The 12181-nt window shown below is 46.0% G+C and overlaps 1 protein-coding gene across 1 annotated transcript in view; it reads left to right on the top strand.

Annotated features, from left to right (window-relative positions):
• Positions 1-1136: 1136 nt before the first annotated feature.
• Positions 1137-12181, top strand: part of LOC100194636 (enolase 3-2) — a 35887-nt gene continuing 24842 nt past the window's right edge. Inside the window, 1 exon segment of the mRNA NM_001139721.1 lies at positions 1137-1184. The gene's annotated coding sequence lies outside the window, so the exon portion shown is untranslated.

Genomic DNA, 12181 nt, shown 5'->3' with positions numbered 1-12181 from the left:
CCTAAAGTAGTGCTGTATCCAGTCCTAAAGTAGAGCTGTATCCATGTCTCAGTCCTAAAGTAGAGCTGTATCCAGTCCTAAAGTAGAGCTGTATCCAGGCCTAAAGTAGAGCTGTATCCATGTCTCAGTCCTAAAGTAGAGCTGTATCCAGTCCTAAAGTAGAGCTGTATCCAGGCCTAAAGTAGAGCTGTATCCATGTCTCAGGTCATATTCATGTGTTCATAGGAACCTCCCTGTTCTCTACCTGATCAGATCATATTAATGTGTTCATAGGAACCCCCCTGTTCTCTACCTGATCAGATCAGATTCATGTGTTCATAGGAACCCCCCTGTTCTCTGCCTGATCAGATTCATGTGTTCATAGGAACCCCCCTGTTCTCTACCTGATCAGATCATATTAATGTGTTCATAGGAACCCCCCTGTTCTCTGCCTGATCAGATCAGATTCATGTGTTCATAGGAACCCCCCTGTTCTCTACCTGATCAGATCAGATTCATGTGTTCATAGGAACCCCCCTGTAAGTCAACAGTAGAACTCGAAAAGTAATCTGAATTATTATGTGATGCTCTTCAAATCCTCTTTCATACTGTTGAATCGTTTGGAGAGAGAAAATGTAAAACATCTTATATATTGATGAATCGCTTGGTGAGAAAATGTAAAACATCTTATATATTGATGAATCGTTTGGTGAGAGAAACTAGAAAACATCTTATATATTGATGAATCGCTTGGTGAGAAAATGTAAAACATCTTATGTATTGATGAATCGCTTGGTGAGAGAAACTAGAAAACATCTTATATATTGATGAATCGTTTGGAGAGAGAAAATGTAAAACATCTTATATATTGATGAATCGTTTGGTGAGAGAAACTAGAAAACATCTTATATATTGATGAATCGCTTGGTGAGAAAATGTAAAACATCTTATGTATTGATGAATCATTTGGAGGGAAACGTATGTATTCGACACATTAACACATATCTTACCGTCCTTTCAGTTTCTGCATTTCTGAGTGTGTCTGATCATTTCCCGTCCGTCCCTAAGCCCTTGTCCTTATATGGGGGCGGCAGGCCGCTAGTGGCGGTCTATAAAGCACCAGCGGTGGGACAGGGGTGCCACTTTCCAGAAGGACAGTCGGACAGACAGCCAGCCAGCCAGCCAGCCGCCTCAACCCCCCTCAGGTACCATGGTTTCTGTTTTTATTATTCGATTCGCTCTGAATACACATTCATAGAAAATTCAAAAACATTTACTTGGAAAGACCAACTTGTGTAGTTGTCCATGTAATGTTTCTCTGCTTTGGCACTCTCAACTCTAGCCTTGTTTGCTTATGTTTCTATGACTGATAAACTTTATAAACTTTATAAACACGCCTACAATGAATACTTTCATTTTTAGCGTTTGGGATTGAAGCCATGGGATATGTTCTTAGACATTGCAACTGTTAGAAACGTACAGTGTAGTAAGGCCTAGTTCTCATGCGTCTGCGATTGAATTCGTTTTTCATTTTTTCATTTTTTGTACACAAACCTCCTCTTGTAGCCAAATGACAACGTGATGACCTTCAGCGGAGGACACGAATAGTTCATGTGTTCATAAGCTACAAAGCTGAAGGTCTAGAATAAACTCAGATAATGAACTTGACCGCTACTCTCTGCAGATGGATCTGAGCTTTTCTTCAGCCTGTATAGTTAAGCCTGAAAATGGATTTAGGAATAAACATTTATGACCAGCATACAATTAAATATTGTAGCGGGATGATTTTTAATTCACTTCCACATTTGCAGCGCATTTGATCATAGTCCAGGCCTACACTACATCTAACAAAGAGAGATAGTTTGCAGGATGTAGTTTGCAGGATGTAGCCTATCGCATCGGAGGAGGACACTGTTACACAATCTCCCGATAAAGTGCCGGTCAAAGTCCGTCTCACAATCACTGTCGGGCACTGCGCCGGTTCAGTTGCGTCACTGTGATGTTCTTTTGATATTTCTGTGTGCCGTTATACTTCCTCCTGACCATCTAATCTATTCAAACATTCTGTAAGTATCCGGGCAGTTACCCAGCACGCACTCTGTTTTGATTCCTCACCGGTCACAGTTGGTGTTATTGGGCAGCTGAACCTTTTATTAACGACTGTTGTCTGCTGTCATCTAAACGGGGAGGGTGAGAGAGACCAGTGGGCTGTCGTTTGTGTGATGGACATGAATGTTGTTGTTTCAGCCTCTCTTAGGAAAAAAAGTGTTCTGCAGCTGTCCCCATAGGAGAGTTTCTCCTAGTGCTGTCCCCATAGGAGAGTTTCTCCTAGCGCTGTCCCCATAGGAGAGTTTCTCCTAGCGCTGTCCCCATAGGAGAGTTTCTCCTAGTGCTGTCCCCATAGGAGAGTTTCTCCTAGTGCTGTCCCCATAGGAGAGTTTCTCCTAGTGCTGACCCCATGTAGTTTCTCCTAGTGCTGACCCCATGTAGTTTCTCCTAGTGCTGACCCCATGTAGTTTCTCCTAGTGCTGACCCCATGTAGTTTCTCCTAGTGCTGTCCCCATAGGAGAGTTTCTCCTAGTGCTGACCCCATGTAGTTTCTCCTAGCGCTGACCCCATTTAGTTTCTCCTAGTGCTGACCCCATGTAGTTTCTCCTAGTGCTGACCCCATGTAGTTTCTCCTAGTGCTGACCCCATAGGAGAGTTTCTCCTAGTGCTGACCCCATAGGAGAGTTTCTCCTAGTGCTGTCCCCATAGGAGAGTTTCTCCTAGTGCTGACCCCATGTAGTTTCTCCTAGTGCTGACCCCATAGGAGAGTTTCTCCTAGTGCTGTCCCCATAGGAGAGTTTCTCCTAGTGCTGTCCCCATAGGAGAGTTTCTCCTAGTGCTGTCCCCATAGGAGAGTTTCTCCTAGTGCTGACCCCATGTAGTTTCTCCTAGCGCTGACCCCATTTAGTTTCTCCTAGCGCTGACCCCATGTAGTTTCTCCTAGTGCTGACCCCATGTAGTTTCTCCTAGTGCTGACCCCATGTAGTTTCTCCTAGTGCTGACCCCATAGGAGAGTTTCTCCTAGTGCTGTCCCCATGTAGTTTCTCCTAGTGCTGACCCCATGTAGTTTCTCCTAGCGCTGACCCCATTTAGTTTCTCCTAGTGCTGACCCCATTTAGTTTCTCCTAGTGCTGTCCCCATGTAGTTTCTCCTAGTGCTGACCCCATGTAGTTTCTCCTAGTGCTGACCCCATGTAGTTTCTCCTAGTGCTGACCCCATGTAGTTTCTCCTAGTGCTGACCCCATGTAGTTTCTCCTAGTGCTGACCCCATGTAGTTTCTCCTAGTGCTGACCCCATGTAGTTTCTCCTAGTGCTGACCCCATGTAGTTTCTCCTAGCGCTGACCCCATTTAGTTTCTCCTAGTGCTGACCCCATGTAGTTTCTCCTAGCGCTGACCCCATTTAGTTTCTCCTAGTGCTGTCCCCATAGGAGAGTTTCTCCTAGTGCTGACCCCATAGGAGAGTTTCTCCTAGTGCTGACCCCATAGGAGAGTTTCTCCTAGTGCTGACCCCATGTAGTTTCTCCTAGCGCTGACCCCATAGGAGAGTTTCTCCTAGTGCTGACCCCATTTAGTTTCTCCTAGTGCTGACCCCATTTAGTTTCTCCTAGCGCTGACCCCATGTAGTTTCTCCTAGTGCTGACCCCATAGGAGAGTTTCTCCTAGCGCTGACCCCATGTAGTTTCTCCTAGTGCTGACCCCATAGGAGAGTTTCTCCTAGTGCTGACCCCATGTAGTTTCTCCTAGTGCTGACCCCATGTAGTTTCTCCTAGTGCTGACCCCATGTAGTTTCTCCTAGTGCTGACCCCATGTAGTTTCTCCTAGTGCTGACCCCATGTAGTTTCTCCTAGTGCTGACCCCATGTAGTTTCTCCTAGTGCTGACCCCATGTAGTTTCTCCTAGTGCTGACCCCATGTAGTTTCTCCTAGCGCTGACCCCATTTAGTTTCTCCTAGTGCTGTCCCCATAGGAGAGTTTCTCCTAGTGCTGTCCCCATAGGAGAGTTTCTCCTAGTGCTGTCCCCATAGGAGAGTTTCTCCTAGTGCTGACCCCATAGGAGAGTTTCTCCTAGTGCTGACCCCATGTAGTTTCTCCTAGTGCTGACCCCATAGGAGAGTTTCTCCTAGTGCTGACCCCATGTAGTTTCTCCTAGTGCTGACCCCATAGGAGAGTTTCTCCTAGTGCTGACCCCATGTAGTTTCTCCTAGTGCTGACCCCATAGGAGAGTTTCTCCTAGTGCTGACCCCATGTAGTTTCTCCTAGTGCTGACCCCATGTAGTTTCTCCTAGTGCTGACCCCATGTAGTTTCTCCTAGTGCTGACCCCATGTAGTTTCTCCTAGTGCTGACCCCATGTAGTTTCTCCTAGTGCTGTCCCCATGTAGTTTCTCCTAGTGCTGACCCCATGTAGTTTCTCCTAGTGCTGACCCCATGTAGTTTCTCCTAGTGCTGACCCCATAGGAGAGTTTCTCCTAGTGCTGACCCCATGTAGTTTCTCCTAGTGCTGACCCCATGTAGTTTCTCCTAGTGCTGACCCCATGTAGTTTCTCCTAGTGCTGACCCCATGTAGTTTCTCCTAGTGCTGACCCCATGTAGTTTCTCCTAGTGCTGACCCCATAGGAGAGTTTCTCCTAGGGCTGACCCCATTTAGTCTACTGGTCAATAGGCTGCTGGTCGACCAAGATTTCTTTAGTTGAGCAGTAGCAACAAAACAATAATCATGACACCTGTCTGAGTGGACTGATCCATCGTGGAGGCTGTGGGGGTGGACCAGTCCGTCTGAGTGGACTGATCCATCGTGGAGGCTGTGGGGGTGGACCAGTCCGTCTGAGTGGACTGATCCATCGTGGAGGCTGTGGGGATGGACCAGTCCGTCAGTAACATGACACCTGTCTGAGTGGACTGATCCATCGTGGAGGCTGTGGGGGTGGACCAGTCCGTCTGGGTGGACTGATCCATTGTGGAGGCTGTGGGGGTGGACCAGTCCGTCTGGGTGGACTGATCCATTGTGGAGGCTGTGGGGATGGACCAGTCCGTCAGTAACATGACACCTGTCTGAGTGGACTGATCCATCGTGGAGGCTGTGGGGGTGGACCAGTCCGTCAGTAACATGACACCTGTCTGAGTGGATTGATCCATCGTGGAGGCTGTGGGGGTGGACCAGTCCGTCTGGGTGGACTGATCCATCGTGGAGGCTGTGGGGGTGGACCAGTCCTGACACCTGTCTGTTGATTTTGTCCACCCCCACCAGACGCGATCAGGATTAACCTCTACATCACCAGAGGAACAGAGGAGGAGGAGTAGGATAAGGGTACGGCTAAAGGCTATAAGAACCTGGGGAATGGGAGTGGTGCTGGGGGCTGCAGGGCCTGGGTTAACCTCTACATCACCAGAGGAACAGAGGAGGAGTAGGATAAGGGTACGGCTAAAGGCTAAAGGCTATAAGAACTGGTCGTCTAGTACGTTCGGAACAGAGAGTAAAAGGAGCAGGTTTCTGGGCGCAATAGAATAGATTCAAGGCATAATGTACAGACTAAGGTATGGTAGGATGTGAGTAAATTGGAGGTAAACCTAGGCATTGAGTAATGATGAGAGAGCTATAGTCTCTAGAGACGTTTAAACCAGGTGATGTCATTGCATATGTGGGAGGTGGAACAACATGGCTGGTTAAGGCATATTGAGCAGGGCTAGAGGCTCTACAGTGAAATAAGACAGGAATCACCAACCATGACAGTAATGGACGAGGCATATCATTATCATTAGTAGACTTATTATAGCAGCCTTGTATAACCTCCATGTCATTATCATTAGTAGACTTAGTATAGAACCACCATGTCATTATCATTAGTAGACTTAGTATAGAACCACCATGTCATTATCATTAGTAGTATTAGTTTAACAGCCTTGTATAACCACCATGTCATTATCATTAGTAGACTAGGTATAGAACCTCCATGTCATTATCATTAGTAGACTAGGTATAGAACCACCATGTCATTATCATTAGTAGACTAGGTATAGAACCACCAGGTCATTATCATTAGTAGACTAGGTATAGAACCACCATGTCATTATCATTAGTAGACTAGGTATAGAACCACCATGTCATTATCATTAGTAGTATTAGTTTAACAGCCTGGTATAACCACCATGTCATTATCATTAGTAGACTAGGTATAGAACCACCATGTCATTATCATTAGTAGACTAGGTATAGAACCTCCATGTCATTATCATTAGTAGACTAGGTATAGAACCACCATGTCATTATCATTAGTAGACAGTATATAACCACCATGTCATTATCATTAGTAGACTAGGTATATAACCTCCATGTCATTATCATTAGTAGACAAGGTGTATAACCTCCATGTCATTATCATTAGTAGACTAGGTATAGAACCTCCATGTCATTATCATTAGTAGACTAGGTATAGAACCACCAGGTCATTATCATTAGTAGACTAGGTATAGAACCACCAGGTCATTATCATTAGTAGACTAGGTATAGAACCACCAGGTCATTATCATTAGTAGACTAGGTATAGAACCTCCATGTCATTATCATTAGTAGACTAGGTATAGAACCACCAGGTCATTATCATTAGTAGACTAGGTATAGAACCACCATGTCATTATCATTAGTAGACTAGGTATAGAACCACCATGTCATTATCATTAGTAGACTAGGTATAGAACCTCCAGGTCATTATCATTAGTAGACTAGGTATAGAACCTCCATGTCATTATCATTAGTAGACTAGGTATAGAACCTCCATGTCATTATCATTAGTAGACTAGGTATAGAACCACCATGTCATTATCATTAGTAGACAGTATATAACCACCATGTCATTATCATTAGTAGACTATGTATATACCCTCCATGTCATTATCATTAGTAGACTAGGTGTATAACCTCCATGTCATTATCATTAGTAGACTAGGTATAGCAGCCTTGTTTAACCTCCATGTCATTATCATTAGTAGACTAGGTGTATAACCTCCATGTCATTATCATTAGTAGACAGTATATAACCACCATGTCATTATCATTAGTAGACTAGGTATAGAACCACCATGTCATTATCATTAGTAGACTAGGTATATAACCTCCATGTCATTATCATTAGTAGACTAGGTATAGCAGCCTTGTTTAACCACCATGTCATTATCATTAGTAGACTAGGTATAGAACCTCCATGTCATTATCATTAGTAGACTAGGTATAGAACCTCCATGTCATTATCATTAGTAGACTAGGTATAGAACCACCAGGTCATTATCATTAGTAGACTAGGTATAGAACCACCAGGTCATTATCATTAGTAGACTAGGTATAGAACCACCAGGTCATTATCATTAGTAGACTAGGTATAGAACCACCAGGTCATTATCATTAGTAGACTAGGTATAGAACCACCAGGTCATTATCATTAGTAGACTAGGTATAGCAGCCTTGTAGAACCTCCATGTCATTATCATTAGTAGACTAGGTATAGAACCACCATGACATTATCATTAGTAGACTAGGTATAGCAGCCTTGTTTAACCACCAGGTCATTATCATTAGTAGACTAGGTATAGCAGCCTTGTTTAACCACCAGGTCATTATCATTAGTAGACTAGGTATAGAACCACCAGGTCATTATCATTAGTAGACTAGGTATAGAACCTTCATGTAGCTGGAGGCCTAAGAGCGCATCCTGTTTAGTCTTTACGCCGTAACTTATTTTGCCCTGTATTTCAATACTTATATAGGCCACTGTATCAATCAGTCATTCATTCGTTTATGTCCTCACACAGCATATGAGTCATTCATGTGAAATGCAATCCAGTATTTTAATTAAAATAAAATAAAGCCACCATTGAATAATTAGCATGAATAATAAATATGTCCAGTTCAGAAATTCCATCACGACTGAACATTTCATTAAAAAAAATTGTTTCTGTGCTGGCCCCCCGTGGGAATCGAACCCACAACCCCTGGCGTTGCAAACACCATGCTCTACCAACTGAGCTACAGGGAAGGCTGTAATAAAGGCTTTACAAAAAAACAAAAGTGACAGGACTCTCTGGTGCTCTAACAATTGATTTAGTGTTTACATTGTTCCAAACAGTCAGAAATGATATTGTAATCTAACAGCACGTGTTTGTCACATAAAATGCACGCAAGCGTTTGTTCCCTCACCTTATTTTTTCTTGATCTCCAGTATTTTTCCACAACCAGTCAAATTTATTCCACACATCTGACTTCCCCTTTACCTCCTGAGCAACCAGTAAACATTCCCCCGTTTTTTGGTTTATTTGCCACGTCCTCTGCATCCATTTTGCTGTCACGTGTGTTACAGTGTTCAGAGTTTGTTATAACCAATTTATTGATGTGATTGTGATAGGGCGATGCGATGCTTACATGTGTCACGTAAATAGGGAAGGTAGGGAACTGAACTTTTCAGTCAGAAATGGCTGCGATTATGTTGCAGCTTCAGCAACACGGACAGGGAGAAATGTGCTAGTCACACAGTCACTAGCTGCAGCAACACGGACAGAGAGAAAGGGTGCTAGTCACACAGTCACTAGCTGCAGCAACACGGACAGAGAGAAAGGGTGCTAGTCACACAGTCACTAGCTGCAGCAACACGGACAGAGAGAAAGGGTGCTAGTCACACAGTCACTAGCTGCAGCAACACGGACAGAGAGAAAGGGTGCTAGTCACACAGTCACTAGCTGTCTGTCTTTTTAACACAGCGCAACAAGTCACGGCCCGGAACAATCAAATCAATTGCGGTTGGACTCCCTCTAATAATTTGTGTGTCTTAATTATTTAATCAAACTGTGTGCTTAAAGCATCAGACGACCTCAGTGCATATAGTTGATTTGATTAAAACACATAGGATGTATCGATATATGGAAAAATACACTTTTTACAATTTCGACAGCCCTAGTTTCTCCTATGGGAACAGCCCTATGGGAACAGCTCTAGTTTCTCCTATGGGAACAGCCCTAGTTTCTCCTATGGGAACAGCCCTAGTTTCTCCTATGGGAACAGCCCTAGTTTCTCCTATGGGAACAGCCCTAGTTTCTCCTATGGGAACAGCCCTAGTTTCTCCCATGGGAACAGCCCTAGTTTCTGCTATGGGAACAGCCCTAGTTTCTCCTATGGGAACAGCCCTAGTTTCTCCCATGGGAACAGCCCTAGTTTCTCCTATGGGAACAGCCCTAGTTTCTCCTATGGGAACAGCCCTATGGGAACAGCCCTAGTTTCTCCTATGGGAACAGCCCTAGTTTCTCCTATGGGAACAGCCCTATGGGAACAGCCCTAGTTTCTCCTATGGGAACAGCCCTAGTTTCTCCTATGGGAACAGCCCTATGGGAACAGCCCTAGTTTCTCCTATGGGAACAGCCCTAGTTTCTCCTATGGGAACAGCCCTAGTTTCTCCTATGGGAACAGCCCTAGTTTCTCCCATGGGAACAGCCCTAGTTTCTCCCATGGGAACAGCCCTAGTTTCTCCTATGGGAACAGCCCTAGTTTCTGCTATGGGAACAGCCCTAGTTTCTCCTATGGGAACAGCCCTAGTTTCTCCTATGGGAACAGCCCTAGTTTCTCCTATGGGAACAGCCCTAGTTTCTCCTATGGGAACAGCCCTAGTTTCTCCTATGGGAACAGCCCTAGTTTCTCCTATGGGAACAGCCCTAGTTTCTCCTATGGGAACAGCCCTATGGGAACAGCCCTAGTTTCTCCTATGGGAACAGCCCTATGGGAACAGCCCTAGTTTCTCCCATGGGAACAGCCCTATGGGAACAGCCCTAGTTTCTCCCATGGGAACAGCCCTAGTTTCTCCTATGGGAACAGCCCTAGTTTCTCCTATGGGAACAGCCCTAGTTTCTCCTATGGGAACAGCCCTATGGGAACAGCCCTATGGGAACAGCCCTAGTTTCTCCTATGGGAACAGCCCTATGGGAACAGCCCTAGTTTCTCCTATGGGAACAGCCCTATGGGAACAGCCCTAGTTTCTCCCATGGGAACAGCCCTAGTTTCTCCCATGGGAACAGCCCTAGTTTCTGCTATGGGAACAGCCCTAGTTTCTGCTATGGGAACAGCCCTAGTTTCTCCTATGGGAACAGCCCTAGTTTCTCCTATGGGAACAGCCCTAGTTTCTCCTATGGGAACAGCCCTAGTTTCTCCTATGGGAACAGCCCTATGGGAACAGCCCTAGTTTCTCCTATGGGAACAGCCCTAGTTTCTCCTATGGGAACAGCCCTAGTTTCTCCTATGGGAACAGCCCTAGTTTCTCCTATGGGAACAGCCCTAGTTTCTCCTATGGGAACAGCCCTAGTTTCTCCTATGGGAACAGCCCTATGGGAACAGCCCTAGTTTCTCCTATGGGAACAGCCCTATGGGAAGAATAGTAGAGTGTAGTAGAGTCTAGTAGAGTCTAGTAGAGTGTAGTAGAGTGTAGTAGAGTGTAGTAGAGTGTATTAGAGTGTAGTAGAGTGTAGTAGAGTGTAGTAGAGTGTATTAGAGTGTAGTAGAGTGTAGTAGAGTGTAGTAGAGTGTAGTAGAGTGTAGTAGAGTGTAGTAGAGTGTAGTAGAGTGTATCTACTAGCGATACAGTCGTCTCAAAGCAACAGGGTGAATGGTGTTTTGCAACAGGTTTGTGTGTAGAATGAATAAAGATCAGGTACATTTAGAGGAGGTTTGGGATGTGGGTTTTAATGTTGATGTGGACATACAGCATGTTAGCCTAGCTTAGCTAAACCGACAGCCTAGACCTGTATCGTTTTTTTAAATATAGAAATATATAACATCGTAATGTTGCTCTAGGATATTGCTTTAAACTGTTGATGAGGACATAGAGAATGAGAAGGTTGTCTCCCAGTCATATAAGGGGAGTCTCGGGGAGAGAGGCAGAGTCTCGGGGAGAGAGGCAGAGTCTCGGGGAGAGAGGCAGAGTCTCAGAGTCTCAGGGAGAGAGGCAGAGTCTCGGGGAGAGAGGCAGAGTCTCGGGAGAGAGGCAGAGTCTCAGAGAGAGTCTCGGGGAGAGAGGCAGAGTCTCAGGGAGAGAGGCAGAGTCTCAGGGAGAGAGGCAGAGTCTCAGAGTCTCAGGGAGAGAGGCAGAGTCTCGGGGAGAGAGGCAGAGTCTCAGGGAGAGAGGCAGAGTCTCAGAGTCTCAGGGAGAGAGGCAGAGTCTCAGGGAGAGAGGCAGAGTCTCAGAGTCTCAGGGAGAGAGGCAGAGTCTCGGGGAGAGAGGCAGAGTCTCAGGGAGAGAGGCAGAGTCTCGGGGAGAGAGGCAGAGTCTCAGGGAGAGAGGCAGAGTCTCAGAGTCTCAGGGAGAGAGGCAGAGTCTCAGGGAGAGAGGCAGAGTCTCGGGGAGAGAGGCAGAGTCTCGGGGAGAGAGGCAGAGTCTCGGGGAGAGAGGCAGAGTCTGTGGGAGAGAGGCAGAGTCTCAGGGAGAGAGGCAGAGTCTCAGAGTCTCAGGGAGAGAGGCAGAGTCTCGGGAGAGAGGCAGAGTCTCAGGGAGAGAGGCAGAGTCTCAGGGAGAGAGGCAGAGTCTCAGAGTCTCAGGGAGAGAGGCAGAGTCTCGGGGAGAGAGGCAGAGTCTCAGGGAGAGAGGCAGAGTCTCGGGGAGAGAGGCAGAGTCTCGGGGAGAGAGGCAGAGTCTCGGGGAGAGAGGCAGAGTCTGTGGGAGAGAGGCAGAGTCTCGGGGAGAGAGGCAGAGTCTCAGGGAGAGAGGCAGAGTCTCGGGGAGAGAGGCAGAGTCTCGGGGAGAGAGGCAGAGTCTCAGAGAGAGTCTCGGGGAGAGAGGCAGTCTGAGTGTCAGGGAGAGAGTTAGACAGACATAAAAGATAACTCAAGAACCAGATAGGGAATGTAATCTCAAATGTTCTGAATGTTGAGTGTGTGGGGGAGGGCCAGTGTGTGTGTGTATTAATAGACACACTGTATTGCGTACTGTAATACAGTAATGCCATGGCCAACAATAACGTTGAGTGAAAGGTCACACTGAAACCTCTAGTGAATCTACAGAAAGGTCAAAGGTGAGAGATTAAACAGGCTCTAGAACTCTACACACACACACACACACACACACACACACACACACACACACACACACACACACACACACACACACACACACACACACACACACTGCTAAC

This window comes from Salmo salar, chromosome ssa18, assembly GCF_905237065.1.
Source record: "Salmo salar chromosome ssa18, Ssal_v3.1, whole genome shotgun sequence".
NCBI classification, from domain to species: Eukaryota; Metazoa; Chordata; class Actinopteri; order Salmoniformes; family Salmonidae; genus Salmo; species Salmo salar.
Note: the sequence above shows the minus strand (reverse complement) of the source record. Positions and strands in the feature narration are given on the sequence as shown.